The sequence below is a fragment of the Aristolochia californica genome, unplaced genomic scaffold (assembly GCF_029961685.1).
Source record: "Aristolochia californica isolate CCGP_79_NKW_82.1479 unplaced genomic scaffold, dmAriCali1.0.hap1 SCAF_5, whole genome shotgun sequence".
Classification (NCBI taxonomy): domain Eukaryota; kingdom Viridiplantae; phylum Streptophyta; class Magnoliopsida; order Piperales; family Aristolochiaceae; genus Aristolochia; species Aristolochia californica.
In genome coordinates this window covers 13941803-13967984 of record NW_027182214.1, presented here as the reverse complement: position 1 = coordinate 13967984, position 26182 = coordinate 13941803, and positions in this window count along the sequence as shown.

Here is a 26182-nt window from a genome sequence, read left to right as displayed (position 1 = left end):
CAAATGACCTATGGATCCAAACCTTTTAAAGAGAATGTCAAACGCTCATTAAATTCTCAAGTGAACGTGTGGTGGGATATTTACCCAAGTAAAAAAAGCCATTCTTTTTCCTATTTACAAAAAAGTTGACCTAACAATCTCAGATGATTGTAAAGTTACTTATCATGCATAACGGGCTATATTGTTTTTTAAGAATTGACTTATGGATTGGGAGTCAACACTAAGGTAAAAATCCCCATCCTCCCCCTTTTCCTGACGATTGCAAAACCTAATATATAAAAACTAAAAAGAGTTTACAATCTCTAAAAAATACAGACACTCTTTGGAATTATCTCTCTCCACATTTGTTTATTGTGCATTTCCATTTTAGATGTATACTTTTTTCATAAATCAAATCTTTGAGTTTTCGCTCTCCCTTCATCTTGTAAACAAAAAAAGGCAAATAGATAACAATAAAATGATAATTTTAGAGTTTATGTATGGAAAAAATTTAAAACAATAACAAATGTACGTAAAAAAAATTTATTCACACACCACAAATGAACAGAAAAGTTTTGTTATCAGGGTTTGGGAAATTCCACTAGTTCAACAACCCATTATGCTTGAAATTTTATAAGAAAGAGATTTCTTCTACACATATTTTAAAAATTGATATGCATGCTTGAAACATGTTAAAGATTCAAATGACCTATGGATCCAAACCTTTTAAAGAGAATAACAAGCACTCATTAAATTCTCAAGTGAACGTGCGGTGGGATATTTACCTGAGTCAAACAAGCCAATATTTTTTCCATTTACAAAACGTTGAGCTAACAATTATAGATGATTATAAAGTGATTTATCATGCATAAAGGGTCATATTTTGGTAAGAAACGACTTATGGATTGGGAGTCAACGCTCAGTTAAAAATCCCATGCCTCCCCTTTTTCCCAATAATTGGAAAACCTAATGTATAAAAACTAAAAAGAGTTTACAATCCCTAAAAATTAAATACACTCTTTGGAATTATCTCTCGCTACATTTGTTCATTCTGCATTTCCATTTTAGATGTATACTTTTTTATTAAATCAAAACTTTGATTTTCCGCTCTCCCTTCAACTCGAAAACAAAAAAGGCAAATAGATAACAGCAAAATGAAACTTTTAGAGTTTCTATATAAAAAAAATTTAAAACAAAAAAAAATGTAAGTAAAGAAAATTTATTCGTACACAAAAAATGAACACAAAAGTTTTGTTCTCAAAGTTTGGGAAATTCCAATAGTTCAACCATAATAGCATGAAATTTTATAAGAAAGTGATTTCTTCTACACATGTTTTAAAAATGGATATACATGCTTGAAACATGTTAAAGATGCAAATGACCTATGGATCCAATCCTTTTAAAGAGAATAACAAACGCTCATTAAATTCTCAACTGAACGTGCGGTGAGATATTTACCCGAGTCAAACATGCCATTATTTTAGCCATTTGCAAAACCCTGACCTAACAATAAAAAATGATTGTAAAGTGATTTATCATACGAAACTGGCTATATTTTTTTAAGAAATGACTTATGGATTTGGAGTCAACCCTTAGTTAAAAGTCCCCCGCCTCGCACTTTTCCCAATGATTGGAAAACCAAATATATAAAAACTAAAAATAGTTTACGATCCCTTAAAATTTCAAGCACTATTTGGAATTATCTCTCTCTACATTTGTGCATTATGCATTTCCATTTTAGCTGTATACTTTTTTCTTAATTGAAAACTTTGAGTTTTCGCTCTCCCTTCATCCCGTAAACTAAAAAGGCAAATAGATCACAAAAAAATTAGAATTTAAAACAACAACAAATGTAAGTAAATAAAATTTAAGCACACATTGCAAATGAACACAAAAGTTTTGTTATCCAAGTTTTTGAAATTCCACTAGTTCAACCCTAATAACTAGGAATTTTATAAAAAAGAGATTTCTTCTACACATGTTTTAAAAATGGATATGCATGCCTGAAACATGTTAAAGATGAAAATGACATGTAGATCCAAATCTTTTAAAGAGAATAACAAATTCTCATTAAATTCTCCAGTGAACTTGCGGTGGTATATTTACCCGAGTCAAACAAGCCATTATTTTGCCCCTTTAAAAAAAGCTGACCTAACAATCATAAATGATTGTAAAGTGATTTATCATGCATAATAGGCAATATTTTTGTAAGAAATGACTAATGGATTGGGAGTCAACACTCAGTTAAAAATCCCCCGCCTCTTCCTTTTCCCGACAATTGCAAAACCTAATATATAAAAACTAAAAATAATTCAAAATACTTCAAAAACTCTTTCGAATAATCTTTCTCTTCATTTGTGCATTGTCAATTTCCATTTTAGATGTATACTTTTTTCTTAAATCAAAACTTTAACTTTTTGGTCTACCTTCATCCTGTAAACAAAAAAGGCAAATAGTTCACAATAAAATGAAAATTTTAGATTTTATGAATGGAAAAAATTTAAAAAAACAACAAATGTATGTAAAGAAATTTATTCTCACACCACAACTGAACACAAAAGTTTTGTTATCCAAATTTTGGAAATTCCACTAAACCCTAATAGCTTAGAACTTTATATGAAAGAGATTTCTTCTACAAATGTTTTAAAAATGGATATGCATGCTTGAAACATGTTAAAGATGCAAATGACCTATGGATCCAAACCTTTTAATGAGAATTGTAAAATATCATTAAATTCTCAAGTGAACGTGGAGTGGGATATTTACCCGAGTCAAACAAGCCATTATTTTGCCCATTTATGAAAAGTTGACCTCACAAAGATGATTGTAAAGTGATTTATCATGCGTCACGGGCTATATTTTATTAAGAAATGACTTAAGGATTGGGAGTCAACACCCAGCTAAAATTCCCCTGCCTCCCCCATTTCCCTATGATTGCAAAACCTAATATATAAAACTAAAAATAGTTTACAATCCCTAAAAATTACAGGCACTCTTTGGAATTATCCCTATCTACATTTGTGCATTGTGCCCTTCCATTTTAGATGTATAGTTTTTTCTTAAATAAAAACTTTGAGTTTTTGCTCTCCCATCATCCCGTAAACCAAAAAGGCAAATAGATCACAACAAAATGAAAATTTATGAGTTTATGTAAGGAAAAAAATTAAAACAACAACAAATGTATGTAAAGAAAATTTATTCGCACACCACAAATGAACACAATAGTTTTTTTATCCAAGTTTATGAAATTCCACTAGTTCAACCCTAATAGCTTAGAATTTTATAAAAAAGTGATTTCTTCTACAAATGTTTTAAAAATGGATATGCATGCTTGAAACATGTTAAAGATGCCAATGACATATGGACCCAAACATTTTAAAGAGAATAACAAACGCTCATTATATTCTCAAGGGAACGTACGGTGGGATATTTACCCAAGTCAACACTCAGTTAAAAATCCGCCGCCTCCCCCCCCCCCCCCCCCCCCCCCCCCTTTTCCTAAAGCTTGAAAAACCTAATATATAAAAACTAAAAAGAGTTTAAAATCCCTAAAAATTAATAGACACTCTTTGCAATTATCTCTCTCTACATTTGTGCATTGTGCATTTCCATTTTTATGTATACTTTTTTCTTAAATCAAAATTTTGATTTTTCGCTCTCCCTTCATCTCGAAAACAAAAAAGGCAAATAGATCACGACAAAATGAAAATTTTAGAGTTTCTGTATAAAAAAAATTTAAACCAACAATAAATGTATGTAAAAAAATTTATTCGCACTCCACAAATGAACACAAAAGTTTTGTTATCCAAGTTTGGGAAATTCCTCTAGTTCAACCCTAATTCCTTGGAATTTTATAAGAAAGAGATTTCTTCAACACATGTTTTAAAATTGGGATATGCATGCTTGAAACATGTTAAAGATGCAAATGACCTTTGGATCCAAACCTTTAAAAGAGAATAACAAACGCTCATTAAATTCTGAAGTGAACATGCGGTGGGATATTTACCTGAGTCAAACAAGCCATTATTTTATCCATTTACAAAACCCTGACCTAACAATCATAAATGATTGTAAAGTGATTTATCTTGTGTAACAGGCTATATTTTTCTAAGAAATGACTTATGGATTGGGAGCCAACGCTGAGTTAAAAGCCCCCCACCTCCCACTTTTCCCAATGATTGGAAAACCTAATATATAAAAAATAAAAATAGTTTACAATCCCTAAAAATTACAGGCACTATATGGAATTATCTATCTCTACATTTCTGCATTATGCCTTTCTATTTTTGCTGTATTCTTTTTTTCTTAAATCAAAACGTTGAGTTTTCGTTCTCCCTTCTTCCTGTAAACAAAAAAGGCAAATAGTTCACAACAAAATGAAAATTTTAGAGTTTTTGTATGAAAAAAATTAAAACAACAACAAATGTAAGTAAATAAAATTTATTCGTACACCACAAATGAACACAAAAGTTTTGTTATCCATGTTTTTGAAATTCCACTAGTTCAACCCTAATAGCTTGGAATTTTATAAGAAAGAGATTTCTTCTACACATGTTTAAAAAATGGATATGCATGCCTGAAATATGTTAATGATGAAAAGGACATGTGGATCCAAATCTTTTAAAGAGAATAACAAACGCTCATTAAATTCTCGAGTGAACATGAGGTGGTATATTTACCCGAGTCAAACAAGCCATTATTTTGACCATTTAAAAAATGTTGGTTTAACAATCATAGATGATTTTAAAGTGATTTATCATGCGTAACGGGCAATATTTTTGTTTAAAATAACTTATAGATTGGGAGTCAACACTCAGTTAAAAATCCCCAGCTCTTCCTTATCCATACAATTGCAAAACCTAATATATAAAAACTAAAAAGATTTTACAATCCCTAAAAATTATAGACGCTGTTTGGAATTATATCTCTCTACATTTGTGCATTGTGAATTTCCATTTTAGGTGTATACTTTTTTCTTAATTCAAAATATTGAGTTTTCACTCGCCCTTCATCCCAAAAAAAAAGGCAAATAGATCACAAAAAAATGAAAATTTTAGAGTTTATGTATGGAAAAATTTTAAAACAACTAAAAATACAAGTAAAGAAAATTTATTCGCACAACACAAATGAACACAAAAGTTTTATTATCCAAGTTTTGGAAATTCGAGAAGTTCAACCCTTCTAGATTGGAATTTTATACGAAAGAGATTTCTTCTACACATGTATTAAAAATGGATATGAATGCTTGAAACATGTTAAAGAAACAAATGACCTATGGATCCAAACCTTTTAAAAATAATAAAAAACGCTCATTAAATTCTCAAATGAATGTGGGGTAGGATATTTACCCAAGTCAAACAAGCAATTATTTTGCCCGTTTACAAAAAGCTGACCTAACAATCATAGATGATTTTAAAATGAATTATCATGCGTAACAGACTATATTTTTGTAAGAAATGACTTATGGATTGGGAGTCAATGCTCAGTTAAAAATCCCCCGCCTCCCGCTTTACTAGAGGATTGTGAAACCTATATTAAGAATCTAAAAAGATTTTACAATCCCTAAGAATTACAGACACTCTTTGGAATTATCTCATTCTACATTTGTGAACTGTCCATTTCCATTTTAGATGTATACATTTTTTATAAACCAAAACTATGAGTTTTCGCTTTCCCTTCATCCCGTAAACAGAAAAGGCAAATAAATATCAACAAAATAAAAATTTTAGAGTTTATGTATTGTAAAAATTAAAAACAACAACAAAAGTAAGGAATTAAAATTTATTCGTACACCACAAATGAACACGAAAGTTTTATTATCCATGTTTGGGAAATTCCACGAGTTCAACCCTAGGTATTTTATAAGAAAGAGATTTCTTCTACTCATGTTTTAAAAATGGTTATGCATGCTTGAAACATGTTAAAGGTGCAAATTACCTATGGATCCAAGCTTTTTAAAGAGAATAACAAACGTTCATTAAATTCTCAAGTTGACGTGCTGTGGGATATTTACCTGAGTCAAACAAGCTATTATTTTGCCCATTTACAAAAAGCTGACATACCAATCATAAATGATTGTAATGTGATTTATCATGCGTAACGGGTTATATTTTTTTAAGAAATGACTTATGGATTGCGAGTCAACCCTCAGTTAAAAATCCCCCGCTTCCCCCTTTTCCCGACGATTTCAAAACCTAATATATAAAAACTAAAAAGAGTTTACAATCCGTAAAAATTATAGACACTCTTTGGAATTATCTCTCTATACATTTGTACATTGTGCATTTCCATTTTAGATGTATACTTTTTTTTAAATCAAAGCTTTGAGTTTTCGCTCTCCCTTCATCCCGTAAACAAAAAAGGCAAATAGATCACAACAAAATGAAAATTTTAGAGTTTATGTATGAAAAAAATTTAAAACAACAACAAATGTAAGTAAAGAAAATTTATTCGCACACCACAAATGAACACAAAAGTTTTGTTATCCAAGTTTGGGATATATCACTAGTTCAACCCTAATAGCTTGGAATTTTATAAGAAAGAGATTTCTTCTATACATGTTTTAAAAATGGTTATGCATGCTTCAAACATGTTAAAGATGCAAATGACCTATGGATCTAAACCTTTTAAAGATAATAACAAATGCTCATTAAATTCTCCAGTGAACGTGTGGTGGGATATTTACCCGAGTTGAACAAGCCATTATTTTGCCCATTTACAAAAAGTTGACCTAACAATCATAGATGATTGTAAAGTGATTTATCTCTAGTAACAGTCTATATTTTTGTAAGAAATGACTTATAGATTGGGTGTCAACGCTCAGTTAAAAATCCCCACCTCCCCCTTTTCCTGATGATTACAAAATCTAATATATAAAAACTAAAAAGAGTTTACAATTCCTAAAAATTACAGACACTATTTGGAATTATCTCTGTACATATGTGCATTGTGAATTTCCATTTTAGGTGTATACTTTTTTATTAAATCAATACTTTGAGTTTTCACTCTCCCTTCATCCAGTAAACAATGAAGGCAAATAGATCACAGCAAAATGAAAATTTTAGAGTTTATGTAAGGAAAATTTTTAAAACAACAAAAAATGTAAGTAAAAAAAATTTATTCGCACAACACAAATGAATTTGAAATTTTTATTATCCAAGTTTCGGAAATTCGACTAGTTCAATGCTGATAGATTGGAATTTTATAAGAAAGAGATTTCTTCTACTCATGTTTTAAAAATGGATATCGATGCTCAAAACATGTTAAAGATGCAAATGACCTATGGATCCAAACCTTTTAAAAAAAAAAAAATGCTCATTAAATTCTCAAGTAACGTGGGGTGGGATATTTACCCGAGTCAAACAAACAATTATTTTCCCCATTTAAAAAAAGTTGAACTAACAATCATAAATGATTGTAAAGTGAATTATCATGCGTAATGGGCTTTATTTTTGTAAGAAATGACATATGGATTGGGAGTCAACGCTCAGTTAAAAATCCCCCGCTTCGCCCTTTACAAGACGAATGCAAAACCTATATATCAAATCTAAAAAGATTTTACAATCCCTAAAAATTACAGACTCTCTTTGGAATTATTTCACTCTAAATTTGTGCATTCTCTTTTTCTATTTTAGATACATACATTTTTTTTAAATAAAAACTTTGAGTTTTCACTCTCCCTTCATCCTGTAAAGAAAAAAGGCAAATAAATCACAACAAAATGAAAATTATAGAGTTTTTGCATAGTAAAAATTTAAAACAACAACAAATGTAAGTAAATTAAATTTATTCGCACCCCACAAATGACTACAAAAGTTTTGTTATCCAAGTTTGGGAAATTCTACTAGTTCAATCCTAATTGCTTGGAATTTTAAAAGAAAGAGATTTCTTCTACTCATGTTTTAAAAATGGATATGCATGATTGAAACAAGTTAAAGATGCAAATGACCTATTGATCCAAACCTTTTTTAGAGAATAAAAAATGCTCATTAAATTCTCAAGTGGACGGGTGGTAGGATATTTACCTGAGTCAAACAAGCCATTATTTTGCCCAATTACAAAAACCTGACCTAACAATCATACATGATTTTAAAGTGATTTGTCATGCATTACGGGCTATATTTTGGTAAGAAAAGACTTATGGATTGGGAGTCAACGCTCAGTTAAAAATCCCCTGCCTCCCCATTTTCCCCACGATTGCAAAGCATATTATATAAAAACTAAAAAGAGTTTACAAACCCTAAAAATTACAGACACTCTTTGGTATTATGTTCTATACATTTGTGCATTGTGCATTTCCATTTTAAATGTATACTTTTTTGCTCAATCAAAACTTTGAGTTTTCGCTCTCCCTTCATCCCACAAACAAAAAAGGCAAATAGATCACAACAAAATGAAAATTTTAGAGTTAATGTATGGAAAAAATTTAAAACAACAACAAATGTAAGGACAAAAAATTTATTCTCACACCACAAATGAACATAAAAGTTTTGTTATCCAAGTTTTTGAAATTCCACTAGTTCAACCCTAGTAGCTTAGAATTTTATAAGAAAGAGATTTCTTCTACAAATGTTTTAAAAATGGATATGCATGCTTGAAACATGTTAAAGATTCAAATCATCCATGGATCCAAACCTTTTAAAGAAAATAAGAAACGCTCAAGTGAATGTCCGGTGGGAGATTTACACAAGTCAAACAAGACGTTATTTTGCCCATTTACAAAATGCTTACCTAACAATCATAGATCCTTGTAAAGTGATTTATCATGCGTAATGGGCTATATTTTTGCTAAAATATCTTAAGGATTGGGAGTCAACACTTCGTTAAAAATCCCTTGCCTCCCTCTTTTCACGATGATTGTACAACCTAATATATAAAAACTAAAAAGAGTTCACAATCCCTAAAATTCACACACTCTATTGGGAATTACCTCTCTCAACATTTGTACATTGTGCATTTCCATTTTATATGTATACTATTTTCTTAAATCAAAACTTTGAGTTTTCGATCTCCCTTCATCCCCTAAAAAAAAGACAAATTGATCACAACAAAATGAAAATTTTAGAGTTTATGTATGGAAAAATTTAAAACAACCATAAATGTAAGTAAATAAAATTTATTCGCACACCACAAATGAACACAAAAGTTTTGTTATCCAAGTTTTGGAAATTCCACTAGTTCAACCCAAATAGCTTGGAATTAATAAGAAAGAGATTTCTTCTACACATGTTTTAAAAATGGATATGCTTGAAACATGTTAAAGAGGCAAAACACCAATGGATCAAAAACTTTTAAATAGAATAACAAACGCTCATTAAATTCTCAAGTAAACATGCGGTGGGATATTTTCCCGAGTCAAACAAGCCATTATTTTGCCCATTTACAAAAAACCTGACCTAACGATCATAGACGATTGTAAAGTGATTTATCATACGTAACGGGCTATATTTTTGTAAGAAATGACTTATGGATTGGGACTCAACACTTAGTTAAAAATCCCCCACTTCCCCCTTTTCCCGACGATTGCAAAAGCTAATATATAAAAACTAAAAAGAGTTTATAATCCATAAAAATTACAAACTCTCTTCGGAATTATCTCTCTCTACATTTGTGCATTACGAATTTCCATTTTAGTTGTATACCTTTTTTTTAAAACAAAACCTTGATTTTTCTTTCTCCCTTCATCCCAAAAAAAAAAAGGCAAATAGATCACAACAAAATGAAAATTTTGGAGTTTTTGTATAAAAATTTTTTAAAACAACCACAAATGTAAGTAAAGAAAATTTATTCACAAAACACAAATGAACACAAAAGTTTGTTATCCAAGTTTGGAAAATTCCACAAGTTCAACCCTAATAGCATGGAATTTTATAAGAAAGAGATTTCTTCTACACATGTTTGAAAAATGGATATGCATGCTTGAAACATATTGAAGATTCAAATGACCTATGGATCAAAACCTTTTAAAGGGAATAACTAACGCACATTAAATTCGCAAGTGAACGTGCGGTGGGATATTTACCCGAGTCAAACAAACCATTATTTTACCCATTAACAAAACACTGACCTAACAATCGTAGATGATTGTAAAGTGATTTATCATGCGTAACGGGCTATATTTTTGTAAGAAATGACTTATGGATTGGGAGTCAATGCTCAGTTAAAAATCTCCCAACTCCCCCTTTTCCCGATGATTGGAAAATCTAAAATATAAAAACTAAAAAGAGTTTACACATGCTAAAAATTACAGACACTATTTTGAATTATCTCTCTCAACATTTCTTCATTGAGCATTTCCATTTTAGATGTTTACTTTTTTCTCAAAACTTTGAGTTTTCGCTCTCCCTTCATCCCGTAAACAAAAAAGACAAATTGATCACAAAAAAAGTAAATTTTAGAGTTTGTGTATGGAAAAATATTAAAACAATAACAAACGCTCATTAAATTCTCAAGTGGACGTGCGGTGGGATATTTACCCGAGTCAAACAAGCCTTTATTTTGCCCGTTTACAAAAAGCTGACCTAATAGTCATAGTTGATTGTAAAGTGATTTATCAATTATAACATGCTATATTTTTGAACGAAATGACTTATGGATTGGGATTCAAAGTTCAGTTAAAAATCCCCTGCCACCCCCTTTTACTGACGATTACAAAACCTTATATATAAAAACTAAAAGAGTTTACAATCCCTAAAAATTACAGCCACTCTTTGGAATTATCTCTCTATACATTTGTGCATTGTGCATTTCAATTTAAGATGTATACTTTTTTCGTAAATCAAAACTTTGAGTTTCTGCTCTCCCTTCATCCCGTAAACAATAAAGGCAAATAGATCACAACAAAATGAAAATTTTAGAGTATCTATATGGAAAAAAATTTTAAACAACAAAAATTGTAAGTAAAAAATATTTATTCACACACCACAAATGAACACAAAATTTTTGTTATCCAAGTTTGGGAAATTCCACTAGTTCAACCCTAATAGCTTAGAATATTATAGGAAATAAATTTCTGCTACAAATGTTTTAAAAATGGATATGCATGCTTGAAACATGTTAAAGATGCAAATGACCCATGGATCCAAACCTTTTAAAGAGAATAACAAACGCTCATTATATTCTCAAGTGAACGTGCGGTGGGATATTTACCCTAGTCAAACAAGCCATTATTTTCCCCATTTACAAAATGCAGACCTAACAATCATAGATCCTTGTAAAGTGATTGATCATGTGTAACGGGCTATATTTTTATAAGAAATATCTTATCGATTGGGAGTAAACAATCCGTTAAAAATCCCCTGCCTCCCCCTTTTCCGGATGATTGTACAACGTAATATATAAAAATTAAAAAGAGTTCACAATCCCTAAAATTTATAGACACTCCTTGGAATTATCTCTCTCTACATTTGTGCATTGTGCATTTCCGTTTTAGATGAAATTTTTTTTATTAAATTAAAACTTTGAGTTTTTTATCTCCCTTAATCCCCTAAAAAAAGGCAAATAGAACACAACAAAATGAAAATTTAAGAGTTTATGTATGGAAAAAATTTAAAACAACAAAAAATGTGAGTAAAGAAAATTTATTCGCACACCACAAATGAACACAAAAGTTTTGTTATCCACGTTTGGAAAATTCCAGTAGTTCAACCCTAATAGCTTGGAATTTTATAAGAAAGAGATTTATTCTACACATGTTTTAAAAATGGATATGCATGCTTGAAAAATGTTAAGGATGCAGATGACCAATGGATCCAAAACTTTTAAAGAGAATAACAAACACTCATTAAATTCTCAAGTGAACGTGCGGTGGGATATTTACCCGAGTCAAACAAGCCATTATTTTTCCCATTTACAGAAAAACTGACCTAACCATCATAGTTGATTGTAAAGTGATTTATCATGCGTAACGGGCTATATTTTTGTTAGAAATGACTTATGGATTGGGAGTTAACACTCAGTTAAAAATCCCCCACCTCCCCCTTTTCCCGAAGATTGTAAATATAATATATAAAAACTAAAAAGAGTTTATAAGAAGTAAAAATTACAGACACTCTTTGGAATTATCTCTCTCTACATTTGTGCATTTAATATTTCCATTTTAGATGTATACTTTTTTCTTTAATCAAAACTTTGATTTTTCCCCTCTCCCTTCATCCCGAAAACAAAAAAGGCAAATAGATCACAACAAAGTGAAAATTTTAAAGTTTCTGTATAAAAAAATTTAAAACAACAACAAATGTAAGTAATGAAATTTTTTTCGCACACCACAAATGAACACAAAAGTTTGGGAAAGTCCACAAGTTCAACCCTAATAGTTTGGAATTTTAAAAGAAAGAGATTTCTTCTACACATGTTTTAAAAATGGATATGCATGCTTGAAACATATTGAAGATACAAATGACCTATGGATCCAAACCTTTTAAAGAGATTCACTAACGCGCATGAAATTCTCAAGTGAATGTGCGATGGAATATTTACTCGAGTCAAACAAACCATTATTTTGCCCATGAACAAAATGCTGACCAAATGATCATAGATGATTGTAAAGTGATTTATCATGCCTAACGGGATATATTTTTTGTTTGAAATGACTTATGGATTGGTATTTAACGCTCAGTTAAAAATCCCCCGACTGCCCTTTTCTTGACAATCACATTCCCTAAAAATTACAGACACTATTTGGAATTTTCTCTCTCTACTTTTGTGCATTGTGCATTTCATTTAGATGTATACTTTTTTCTTAAATCAAAACTTTGATTTTTCGCTCTCCCTTCTTCCCGTAAACAAAAAAGGCAAATAGATCACAACAAAATGAAAATTTTAGAGTTTATGTATGGAAAAAATTTAAAACAACAACAAATGTAAGTAAAGAAAATTTATTCGTACACCAGAAATGAACACAAAAGTTTTGTTGTCCAAGTTTGGGAAATACCACTAGTTCATCCCGAATAACTTGGAATTTTATAAGGAAGAGATTTCTTCTACACATCTTTTAAAAATGAATATGCAAGCTTGAAACATGTTAAAGATGAAAATGACCTATGGATCCAAACCTTTTAAAGAGAATAGCAATCGCTCATTAAATTTTCAAGTGAACGTGCGGTGGGATATTTACCCGAGTCAAACAAGCCATTATTTTGCCCATTTACAAAAAGCTGACCTAACAATCATAGATGATTGTAAAGTGATTTATCATGTGTAATTGGCTATATTTTTGTAATAAATGACTTATGGATAGGGAGTCAACGGTTAGTTAAAATTTCCCAGCCTCACCCTTTTCCTGACGATTACAAACCTAATTTTTAAAAACTAAAAAGAGTTTACAATCCCTAAAAATTATAGACACTCTTTGGAATTATCTCTCTCTACATTTGTGCATTGTGCATTTCCATTTTAGATGTATACTTTCTTCTTAAATCAAAACTTAGAGTTTTCTATCTCCCTTCAACCGTAAACAAAAAAGGTAAATAGAACACAACAAAATGAAAATTATAGAGTTTATGTATGGGAAAAATTTAAAACAACAACATATGTAAGTAAAAAAAATTTATTCGCACACCACAAATGAACACAAAAGTATTGTTATATAAGTTTGGGAAATTCAACTAGTTCAACCCTAATAGCTTGGAATTTTATAAGAAAGAGATGTCTTCCACACATGTTTAAAAATGCATGTGCATCCTTGAAACATGTTAAAGATGCAAATGATCTATGGATCCAAACTTTTGTAAGAGAATAACAAACAATCATTAAATTCTCAGGCAAACGTGCAATGTGATATTTACCCGAGTCAAACAAACCATTATTTTGCCAATTTACCAAAAAGCTGACCTAACAATCATAGATGATTATAAAGTGATTTATCATGCGTAACGGGCTATATTTTTGTAAGAAATGACTTATGGATTGAGAGTCAACACTTTGTTAAAAATCCCTCGCATCTCCCTTCTCCCGACGATTGCGAAACCTAATATATAAAAACTAAAAAGAGTTTATAATCCGTAAAACATACAGACACTCTTTGGAATTATCTCTCTCTACATTTCTACATTATGAATTTCTATTTTTTATGTATACTCTTTTCTTTAATCAAAACTTTGATTTTTCGCTCTACCTTCATCTTGAAAACAAAAAATGCAAATAGATCACAACAAAATGAAAATTTTAAAGTTTCTGTATAAAAAAACTTTTAAACAACAACAAATGTAAGTAAAAAAAAATTACTTGCACACCACAAATGAACACAAAAGCTTTTTTATCCAACTTTGGGAAATTCCACTATTTCAACCCTAATCGCTTGGAATTTTATAAGAAAGAGATTTCTTCTACACAAGTTTTAAAATCGGATATGCATGCTTGAAACATTTTAAAGAGGCAAATGACCTATGGATCCAAACTTTTTAAAGAGAATAACAAACGCTCATTAAATTCTCAAGTGAACATGTGGTGGGATATTTACCCGAGTCAAACAAGCCATTATTTTTCACATTTAAAAAAAGCTGACCTAACAATCATAGATAATCGTAAAGTGATTTATCATGAGTAAGGGCTTTAATTTTGTAAGAAATGACTTATGGATTGGGGGTAGAGGCTCAGTTAAAAATCCCCCACCTCCCCCTTTCCCCGATGATAGCGAATCCTAATATATAAAAACTAAAAGGAGTTTACAATCCCTAATAATTACAAAACTATTTGGAATTATCTCTCTCTACATTTGTGCATTGAGCATTTCAATTTTAGGTGTATACATTTTTCTTAAATCAAACCTTTGAGTTTCCGTTCTCCATTCATCCCATAAACTAAAAAAGCAAATAGATCACAAAAAAATGAAAATTTTATAGTTTATGTATGGAAAAAATTTAAAACAACAACAAATGTAAGTAAAGAAAATTTATTCGCACACCACAAATGAACACAAAAATTTTGTTATCCAAGTTTTGGAAATTCGACTAGTTCAACCCTAATAGCTTGGAATTTTATAAGAAAGAGATTTCTTCTACACATGTTTTAAAAATGGATATGCATGCTTCAAACATGTTAAAGATGCAAATGACCAATGGATCCAAAACTTTTAAAGAGAACAACAAACGCTCATTAAATTCTCTAGTGAACGTGTGGTGGGATATTTACCCGAGTCAAACAAGCCATTATTTTGCCCATTTACAACAAAGCTGCCCAAACAATCATAGATGATTGTAAAGTGATTTATCATGCATAACGGGCTATATTTTTGTCAGAAATGACTTATGGAATGGCCTTCAACACTGAGTTAAAAATCCACCACCTCCCCCTTTTCCCGACGATTACAAAACCTAATAAATAAAACCTAAAAAGAGTTTATAATCAGTAAAAAGTTCAAACACTCTATGGAATTATCTCTCTCTACATTAATGTATTGTGAATTTCCATTTTAGATGTATACTTTTTTCTAAAGTCAAAACTTTGATTTTTTGCTCTCCCTACATCCCGAAAACAAAATTGGCAAATAGATGACAACAAGAGGAAAATTTTAGAGTTTCTGTATAAAAAAAATTCAAACAACAACAAATGTAAGTAAAGAAATTTTTTTTGCACACCATAATTGAACACAAAAGTTTGGGAAATTCCACAAGTTCAACCCTAATAGCTTGGAATTTTAAAAGATAGAGATTTCTTCTACACATGTTTTAAAAATGGATATGCATGCTTCAAACATGTTAAAGATGCAAATGACCAATGGATCCAAAACTTTTAAAGAGAATAACAAACGCTCATTAAATTCTCTAGTGAACGTGCGGTGGGATATTTACCCGAGTCAAACAAGCCATTATTTTGCCCATTTACAAAAAAGCTGACCTAACAATCATAGATGATTGTAAAGTGATTTATCATGCGTAATGGGCTATATTTTTGTAAGAAATGACTTATGGATTGGCCTTCAACACTGAGTTAAAAATCCACCACCTCCCCCTTTTCCCGACGATTGCAAAACCTAATAAATAAAACCTAAAAAGAGTTTATAATCAGTAAAAAGTTCAAACACTCTTTGGAATTATCTCTCTCTACATTAGTGCATTGTGAATTTCCATTTTAGATGTATACTTTTTTCTAAAGTCAAAACTTTGATTTTTTGCTCTCCCTACATCCCGAAAAAAAAAAAGGCAAATAGATGACAACAAAAGGAAAATTTTAGAGTTTCTGTATAAAAAAAATTAAAACAACAACAAATGTAAGTAAAGAAATTTTTTTTGCTCACCATAATTGAACACAAAAGTTTGGGAAATTCCACAAGTTCAACCCTAATAGCTTGGAATTTTATAAGATAGAGATTTCTTCTACACATGTTTTAAAAATGGATATGCATGCTTGAAACATATTGAAGATACAAATGACCTATGGATCCAAACTTTTTAAAGAGATTCACTAACGATCATTAAATTTTCAAGTGAACGTGCGGTGGTATATTTACCGGAGTCAAACAAACCATTATTTTGCCCATGAACTAAACGCTGACCTAATGATCATAGATGATTGTAAAGTGATTTATTATGCGTAATGGGCCATATTTTTCTTAGAAATGAGTTATGGATTTGGAGTCAACTCTAAGTTAAAAATGCCCCCCTTTTCTTGACAATTGCAAAACCAAAAATATAAAAAGTAATAAGAGTTTATATTCCCTAAAAACCATAGACACTATTTGGAATTATCTCTCTATATATATGTCCATTGTGCATTTCATTTTTAGATGTATACTTTTTTCTTAAATCAAAACATTGAGTTTTCGCTCTCCCTTCATCCCGTAAACAAAATAGGTAAATAGATCACAACAAAATGAAAATTTTAGAGTTTATGTATTACAAAATTTTTAAAAAACAATAAATGTAAGTTAAGAAAATTTATTTGCCCATAACTAATGAACACAAAAGTTTTTTTGTCCAAGTTTGGGAAATACCACTAGTTCATCCGAAATAACTTGGAATTTTATAAGAAAGATTTCTTCTACACATGTTTTAAAAGTGAATGTACATGCTTGAAACATGTTAAAGATGAAAATACCTATGGATCCAAACCTTTTACAGAGAATAGCAATCACTCATTAAATTTTCAAGTGAACGTGCGGTGGGATATTTACCTGAGTCAAACAAGCCATTATTTTGCTAATTTACAAAAAGCTGACTAGACAATCTTAGATGATTATAAACTGATTTACCATGCGTAACGGGCTATATTTTTGTAAGAAATGGCTTATGGATAGGGAGTCAACACTTAGTTAAAATTTCCCAGCCTCACCCTTTTCCCGACGATTACAAACCTAATTTTTAAAAACTAAAAAGAGTTTGTAATCACTAAAAATTATAGACACTCTTTGGAATTATCTCTCTCTACATTTTTGCATTGTGCATTTCAATTTTAGATGTATACTTTTTTCTTAAATCAAAACTTTGAGTTTCCACTCTCCCTTCATCCCGTAAACAAAAAAGGCAAATAAATCACAACAAAATGAAAATTCTAGAGTTTACGTATGGAGTTTGTAATCACTAAAAATTACAGACACTCTTTGGAATTATCTCTCTCTACATTTTTGCATTGTGCATTTCAATTTTAGATGTATACTTTTTTCTTAAATCAAAACTTTGAGTTTCCACTCTCCCTTCATCTCGTAAACAAAAAAGGCAAATAGATCACAACAAAATGAAAATTCTAGGGTTTATGTATGGAAAAAAATTAAAACCACAAGAAATGTAAGAAAATAAAATTTATTCTCAAACCACAAAATGAACACAAAAGTTTTGTTATCCAAGTTTTGGAAATTCGACTAGTTCAACCCTTATGGAATGGAATTTTATAAGAAAGAGATTTCTTCTACACATGTTTTAAAAATGGATATGCATGCTTGAAACATGTAAAAGAAGCAAATGACCTATAGATCCAAACCTTTTAAAGCCAATAAAAAATGCTCATTAAATTCTCAAGTAAACGTGGAGTCCGATATTTACCTGAGTCAAACAATCATTTATTTTTCCCATTTACAAAAAGCTGACCTAACAATCATAGATGATATTAAAGTGAATTATCATGCCTAATGGGCTATATTTTTGAAAGAAATGACTTATGAATTGGGAGTCAATGCTCAGTTAAAAATCTCCCGCCTCCCACTTTATCCGACGATTGCAAAACCTAATATATAAAAAATAAAAAGATTTTACAACCCTAAAAATTATAGACACTCTTCGAATTATCTCTCTCTACATTTGTGCATTGTACATATCCATTTAAGATGTATACTTTTTCCTTAAATCAAAACATTGAGTTTTCACTTTGCCTTCATCCCGTAAACAAAAAAGGCAAATAGATCACATCAAAATGAAAATTTTACAATTTATGTATGGAAAAAATTTAAAACAACAACAAAAGTATGTAAAGAAAATTTATTCGACACCACAAATGAACACAAAAGTTTTGTTATCCAAGTTTTGGAAATTTCACTTGTTCAACCCAAATAGCATGGAATTTTATAAGAAAGAGATTTCTTCTACACATGTTTTAAAAATGGATATGCATGCTTGAAACATGTTAAAGATGCAAATGACCTATGGATCAAAACCTTTTGAAGAGAATAACAAACGATCATTAAATTTCAAGCAAACGTGCAATTGGATATTTACTCGAGTCAAACAAGCCATTATTTGTCCAATTTTCAAAAGAGCTAACCTAACAATCATAGATTAAAGTGATTTATCATGCGTAACGGGCTATATTTTTGTAAGAAATGACTTATGGATTGGCTCAGTTAAAAATCCCTCACATCTCCTTTTTCCTGATGATTGCAAAACCTAATATATAAAAACTAAAAAGAGTTTATAATCCATAAAAATTATAGACACTCTTTGGAATCATCTCTCTCTACATTTCTGCATTATGAATTTCTTTTTTAGATGTATTTTTTTTCTTAAATCAAAACTTTGATTTTTTGCACTCCCTTTATCTTGAAAATAAAAAAGGCAAATAGATCACCACATAATGAAAATTTTAGAGTTTCTATATAAGAAAAAAATTAAACAACAGCAAAAGTAAATAAAAAAAATTTATTTGCACACAACAAATGAACACAAAAGTTTTGTTATCCAAGTTTGGGAAATTCCACTATTTCAACCCTAATACCTTGGAATTTTATTAGAAAAAGATTTCTTCTACACGTGTTTTAAAAATGGATATGCGTGCCTGAAACGTGTTAAAGATGAAAATGACATGTGGATCCAAATCTTTTAAAGAGAATAAAAAATTCTCATTAAATTCTCCAGTGAACTTGCGGTGGTATATTTACCCGAGTCAAACAAGCCATTATTTTACACATTTACAAAAAGCAGACCTAACAATCATAGATGATTGTAAAGTGATTTATCATGAGTAATAGGCTATATTTGTGTAAGAAAAGACCTATGGATTGAGAGTCAAGGCTCAATTAAAAATCCCCCGCCTCCCTTTTTCCCCGACGATAGCGAATCCAAATATATAAAAACAAAAAAAAGTTTACAATTCCTAAAAACTAGAGACACTGTTTGGAATTATCGCTCTCTACATTTGTGCATTGTGCATTTCAATTTTAGGTGTATACTTTTTTCTTAAATCAAAACTTTGAGTTTCCACTCTCCCTTCATCCCGTAAACAAAAAAGTCAAATAGATCACAACAAAATGAAAATTTTAGAGTTTATGTATGGGAAAAAATTAAAACAACAACAAATGTAAGAAAATAAAATTTATTCGCACACCACAAATGAACACAAAAGTTTTGTTATCCTAGATTTAGAAATTCGACTAGTTCAACCCTTATGGAATGGAATTTTATAATAAAGAGATTTCTTCTACACATGTTCTAAAAATGGATATGCGTGCTTGAAACATGAAAAAGATGCAAATGATCTATGGATCCAAACCTTTTAAAGCCAATAAAAAACACTCATTAAATTCTCAAGAGAATGTGGGGTCCGATTTTTACCCGAGTCAAACAAGCATTTATTTTGCCCATTTAAAAAAAACTGACCTAAAAATCATAGATGATATTAAAGTGAATTATCATGTGTAATGGGTTATATTTTTGAAAGAAATGACTTATGGATTGGGAGTCAACGCTCAGTTAAAAATCCCCCGCCTACCCCTTTACCCGCCAATTGCAAAACCTCATATATAAAATCTAAAAAGATTTTAAAATCCCTAAAAATTATAGTCACTCTTTGGAATTATCTCTCTCTATATTTGTGCATTGTGCATTTCCATTTAAGATGTAAACTTTTTTCTTAAGTTAAAATTTTGAGTTTTTGCTATGCCTTCATCCTGTAAACAAAAAAGGAAAATAGATCACAACAAAATTAAAATTTTAGAATTTATGTATGGAAAAAATATAAATCAACAACAAATGTATGTAAAGAAAATTAATTAGCACACCACAAATGAACACAAAAGTTTAGTTATCCAAGTTTGGGAAATTCCACTAGTTCAACCCTTATTGCTTGGAATTTTATGAGAAAGAGATTTCTTCTACACCTGTTTTAAAAATGGATATGCATGCTTGAAACATGTTCAAGATGCAAATGACATACAGATCCAAACCTTTAAAACAGAATAATAAACACTCATTAAATTCTCAAGTGAACGTGCGGTGGGACGTTTACCCTAGTCAAACAAGCCATTATTTTGCCCATTTACAAAACACTGACCTAACAGTCATAGATGATTATAATGTGATTCGTCATGCGTAACGGGCTCTATTTTTGTAAGAAATGACTTATGGATTAGGATTAAATGCTCAGTTAAAAATCCCCTGCCTCCCCTTTTCGCGATGATTACAAAATCGAATATATTAAAAATAAAAAGAGTTTACAATCCCAATAAATTACAAACACTCTTTGGAATTATCTCTCTCTACATTTTTTCATTGTGCATTTCCATTTTAGATATATACTTTTTTTAAAAATCAAAACTTTGAGTTTTCGCTCTCCCTTCTTCCCGTAAACACAAAAGGGAAATTGATAATAACAAAACAAAAATTTTAGAGTTTTTGTATGGAAAAAATTTAAAACCACCACAAATGTAAGTAAAGAAAATTTATTTGCACACCACAAATAAACACAATAGTTTTGTTATCCAAGTTTTGGAAATCCCACTAGTTCAACCCTTATAGCTTCGATGTTTATAAGAATGTAGTTTCTTCTACACTTGTTTGAAAAATGGATATGCATACTTGAAACATGTGAAAGATAAGAATGACCTATGGATCCAAAGCTTTTAAAGAGAATAATAAACGCTCATTAAATTCTCAAGTGAACGTGCCGTGGGATATTTACCCGTGTCAAACAAGCCATTATTTTGCCCATTTAAAAAAAAGCTGACCTAACAATCATATATGATTGTAAACTGATTTATCATGCATAACGGGGTATATTTTATTAAGAAATGACTTATGGATTGGGATTCAACGCTCAGTTAAAAATCCCCCACCTCCCCCTTATCCCTATAATTGCAAAACCTAATATATCAAAACAACAAAGAGTTTACAATCCTTAAAAATTGTACACACTCTTTGGAATTATCTCTCTCTACATTTGTGCATTGTCAATTTTCATTTTACATGTATACATTTTTCTTAAATAAAAACATTGATTTTTCGATCTCTTTCATCACGAAAAACAGGCAAATATATCACAACAAAATGAAAAATTTAGAGTTTATTTATACAAAACATTTAAAAGAACAACAAAATGTAAGTAAAGAAAATTGATTCGCACACCACAAATGAACGCAAAAGTTATGTTATCCAAGTTTTGGAAATTCCACTAGTTCAACCTTAATAGCTTAAAATTTTATAAGAAAGAGATTTCTTCTACACATGTTTTAAAAAAGGATATGCATGTTTGAAACATGTTAAAGATCCAAATGACCTATGGATCCAAACCTTTTAAAGAGAATAACAAACGCTCATTAAATTCTCAAGTGAATGTGTGGTGGGATAGTTACCCAAGTCAAACAAGACATTATTTTGCCCATTTACAAAAAGCTGACCTAACAATCACAGATGATTGTAAAGTGATTTATCATGTGGAACGACCTATAATTTTTTAAGAAATGACTTAAGGATTGGGAGTCAACTTTCAGTTAAAAATCCCCTGCATCTCCCTTTTCCAAATCATTGGAAAACCTAATATATAAAAACTAAAAAGAGTTTACAATCCCTAAAAATTACAAACACTGTTTCGTATTATCTCTCTCTACATTTGTGCATTGTGCTTTTCCATTTTGAATGTATACTTTTTTCTTAAATCCAAACTTTGAATTTTTCGCTCACCCTTCATCCCGTAAACAAAATACGCAAATAGATCACAACAAAATCAAATTTTTAGAGTTTTGTATGGAAAAAATTTAAAACAACAACAAATGTAAGTAAAGAAATTTTATTCGCCCACGAAAAATGAACACAAAAGTTGTGTTATCCAAGTTTGGGAAATTCCACTAGTTCAACCCTAATAGCTTGGAATTTTGTACGAAAGACATTTCTTCTACACATGTTTCAAACATAGATATTCATTCTTGAAACATGTTAACGATGCAAACGACCTTTGGATCCAAACCTTTTAAAGAGAATAACAAACACTCATTAAATTCTCAAGTGAACGTGTGGTGGGATATTTACCCGAGTGAAACAAACCTTTATGTTACCCATTTAAAAAAAAGCTGACCTAACAATCATAGATGATTGTAAAGTGATTTATCAAGCATAAAAGGCTATATTTTTGTAAGAAATGACTTATGGATTGAGAGTCAACACTCAATTAAAAATTCCCCACCTCCCCTTTTCCTGACGATTGCAAAACCTTATATATAAAAACTAAAAAGAGTTTATAGTCGTTAAAAATTACAGACACTCTTCGAAATTATCTCTTTCTACATTTGTGCATTGTGAATTTCAATTTTAGATGTATACTTTTGTCTTAAATCAAAACTTTGATTTTTCACAATCCATTCATCTCGAAAAAAAATTGCAAATAGATCACAAAAAAATGAAAATTTTAGAGTTTCTTTATAAAACAAAATTAAAACAACAACAAAGGTAAGTAAAGAAAATTTAGTCACACACCTCAAATGAACACAAAAGTTTTGTTATCAGAGTTTAGGAAATTCCACTAGTTCAACCCTAATAGCTAGGAATTTTATAAGAAAGAGACTTCTTCTACACATGTTTTAAAAATGGGTACGCATTCTTGAAAGATGTTAAAGATGCAAATGACCTATGGATCCAAAGCTTTTAAAGTGACTAACAAACGCTCATTAAATTCTCAAGTGAACGTGCGGTGGGATATTTACCCGAGTCAACAAGCCCTTATTTTGCCCATTTACAAAACGCTGACCTAACAATCATAGGTGATTGTAAAGTGATTTATCACGCATAATGGGCTATATTTTTGTATGCAATGACTTATGGATGGGAGTCAACCATCAGTTAAAAATCCCCTGCCTCCCCCTTTTCCCGATAGTTTCAAAACCTAAAATATAAAAACTAAAAAGACTTTAAAATCCCTAAAAGTTACTGACACTGTATCGAATTATCTCTCTCTACATTTGTGCATTGTGCATTTCCATTTTAGATGTATACTTTTTTCTTAAATAAAAACATTGAGTTTTCTCTCTCCCTTCATCCCGTAAACAAAAAAGGCAAATAGATCACAACAAAAATTAAAATTTTGGAGTTTATGTCTGGAAAAAATTTAAAATAACAACAAATGTAAATAATGAAAATTTATTCGCACACCACAAATGAACATAAAAGTTTGTTATCCAAGATTTGGAAATTCCACTAGTTCAAACCTAATAGCATAGAATTTTATAAGAAAGAGATTTCTTCGACAAATGTTTTAAAAATGGATATGCATGCTTCAAACATGTTAAAGATTCAAACGACATACGGATCCAAACCATTTTAAGAGAATAACAAACGCTTATTAAATTCTCAAGTGAATGTGCGGTGGGATATTTACCCGAGTCAAACAAGCCATTATTTTTCCCATTTACAAAAAGCTGACCTAACAATCATAGGTGGTTGTAAAGTTATTTATCATGCGTAACGGGCTATATTTTTGTATGAAATGACTAAGGAATTGGGAGTTATCGCTCAGTGAAAAATCCCACGTCACCCCATTTTCCCGACGATTGCAAAACCTATATATAAAAACTAAAAAGAGTTTACAATCTTAAAAATTACCAACACTCTTTGGAATTATCTCTCTTTACATTTGCGCATTGTGCATTTCCATTTTAGATATATTCTTTTTTCTTAAATCAAAACTTTGAGTTTTTGTTGTCAGTTCATCTCGTAAACAAATAAGGCAAATAGATCACAACAAAATGAAAATTTTAGACTTTATGTATGGAAAAAATTTAAAACAACAACAAATATATGTATAGAAAATTTATACGCACACCACAAATGAACACAAAATTTTGTTATCCAAGTTTTGGAAATTCCACAAGTTCAACCCTATTAGCATGAAATTTTATAAGAAAGAGATTTACTCTACACATGTTTACAAAATGGATATGCATGCTTCAAACATGTTAAAGATGAAAATTACCTATGGATCCAAAACTTTTAAATAGAATAACAACGCTCATTAAATTCTCAAGTGAATGTGTGGTGGGATATTTACCTGAGTCAAACAAGTCCTTATTTTGCCCATTTACAAAAAGCTGACCTAACAATCATAGATTATTGTAAAGTGATTTATCATGAGTAATGGGCTATATTTTTTTAATAAATGACTTATGGATTGGGAGTTAACGCTTTGATAAAAATCCCCCGCCTCCCTCTTTCCATGACGATAACGAAACCCAATATATAAAAACTAAAAAGAGTTTACAATCCCTAAAAATTACAGTCACTGTTTGGAATTATCTCTCTCTACATTTGTGCAATGTGCATTTTCTTTTACGTGTATACTTTTTTCTTAAATCAAAACATTGAGTTTCCCCTTTCCCTTCATCCTGAAAAACAAAAAAGGCAAATAGATCACAACAAAATGAAATTTTAGAGTTTATGTATGGAAAAAAATTAAAACAATAAAAAATTTAAGAAAATAAAATTTATTCGCACACCACAAATGAAAACAAAAGCTTTGTTATCCAGTTTTAGGAAATTTGACTCGTTCAACCCTTATGGATTGGAACTTCATAAGAAAGAGATTTTTTCTACACATGTTTTAAAAATGGATATGCATGTTTCAAACATGTAAAAGATTCAAATGACCTATGGATCCAAACCTTTTAAAGGCAATAAAAAATGCTCATTAAATTCTCAAGTGAACACGGGGTCCGATATTTACCCGAATAGAACAAGCAATTATCTTGCCCATTTAAAAAAAGTTGACCTAACAATCATAGATGATATTAAAGTGAATTATCATGCGCAATGGGATATAGTTTTGTAAGAAATGACTTATGGATTGGGAGTCAACACTCATTTAAAAATCCCCCTTCTCCCCCTTTATCGGACGATTGCAAAACCTAATATATAAAATCCTAAAATATTTTACAATCCCTAAAAATTACAGTGACTCTTAGGAATTATCTCTCTCTACATTTGTGCATTTTGCATTTCCATTTGAGATGTATACTTTTTTCTTAAATCAAAACTTTTAGTTTTCGCTATCGCTTGATCCCATAAAGAAAAAAGGCAAATAGATCACAACAAAACAAAAATTTTAAAGTTTATGTATGGAAAAAATTTAAAACAACAACAAATGTATCTAAATAAAAATTATTCACATACCACAAATTAACACAAAAGTTTTCTTATCCAATTTTGGGAAATTCCACTAGTTCAACCCTAATAGCTTGGAATTTCATAAGAAAGAGATTTTTTCTACACAAGTTTTAAAAATAGATATGCATGCTTCAAACATGTAAATTATGCAAATGTCCTATGCATCCAAACCTTTTAAAGCCAATAAAAAATGCTCATTAAATTCTCAAGTGAACACGGGAACCGATATTTACCCGAATCGAATAAGCAATTATCTTGCCCATTTACAAAAAGTTGACCTAACAATCATAGATGATATTAGAGTGAATTATCATGTGTAATGGGATATAGTTTTGTAAGAAATTACTTTTGGATTGGGAGTCAACACTCATTTAAAAATCCCCCTTCTCCCCCTTTATCGGACGATTGCAAAACCT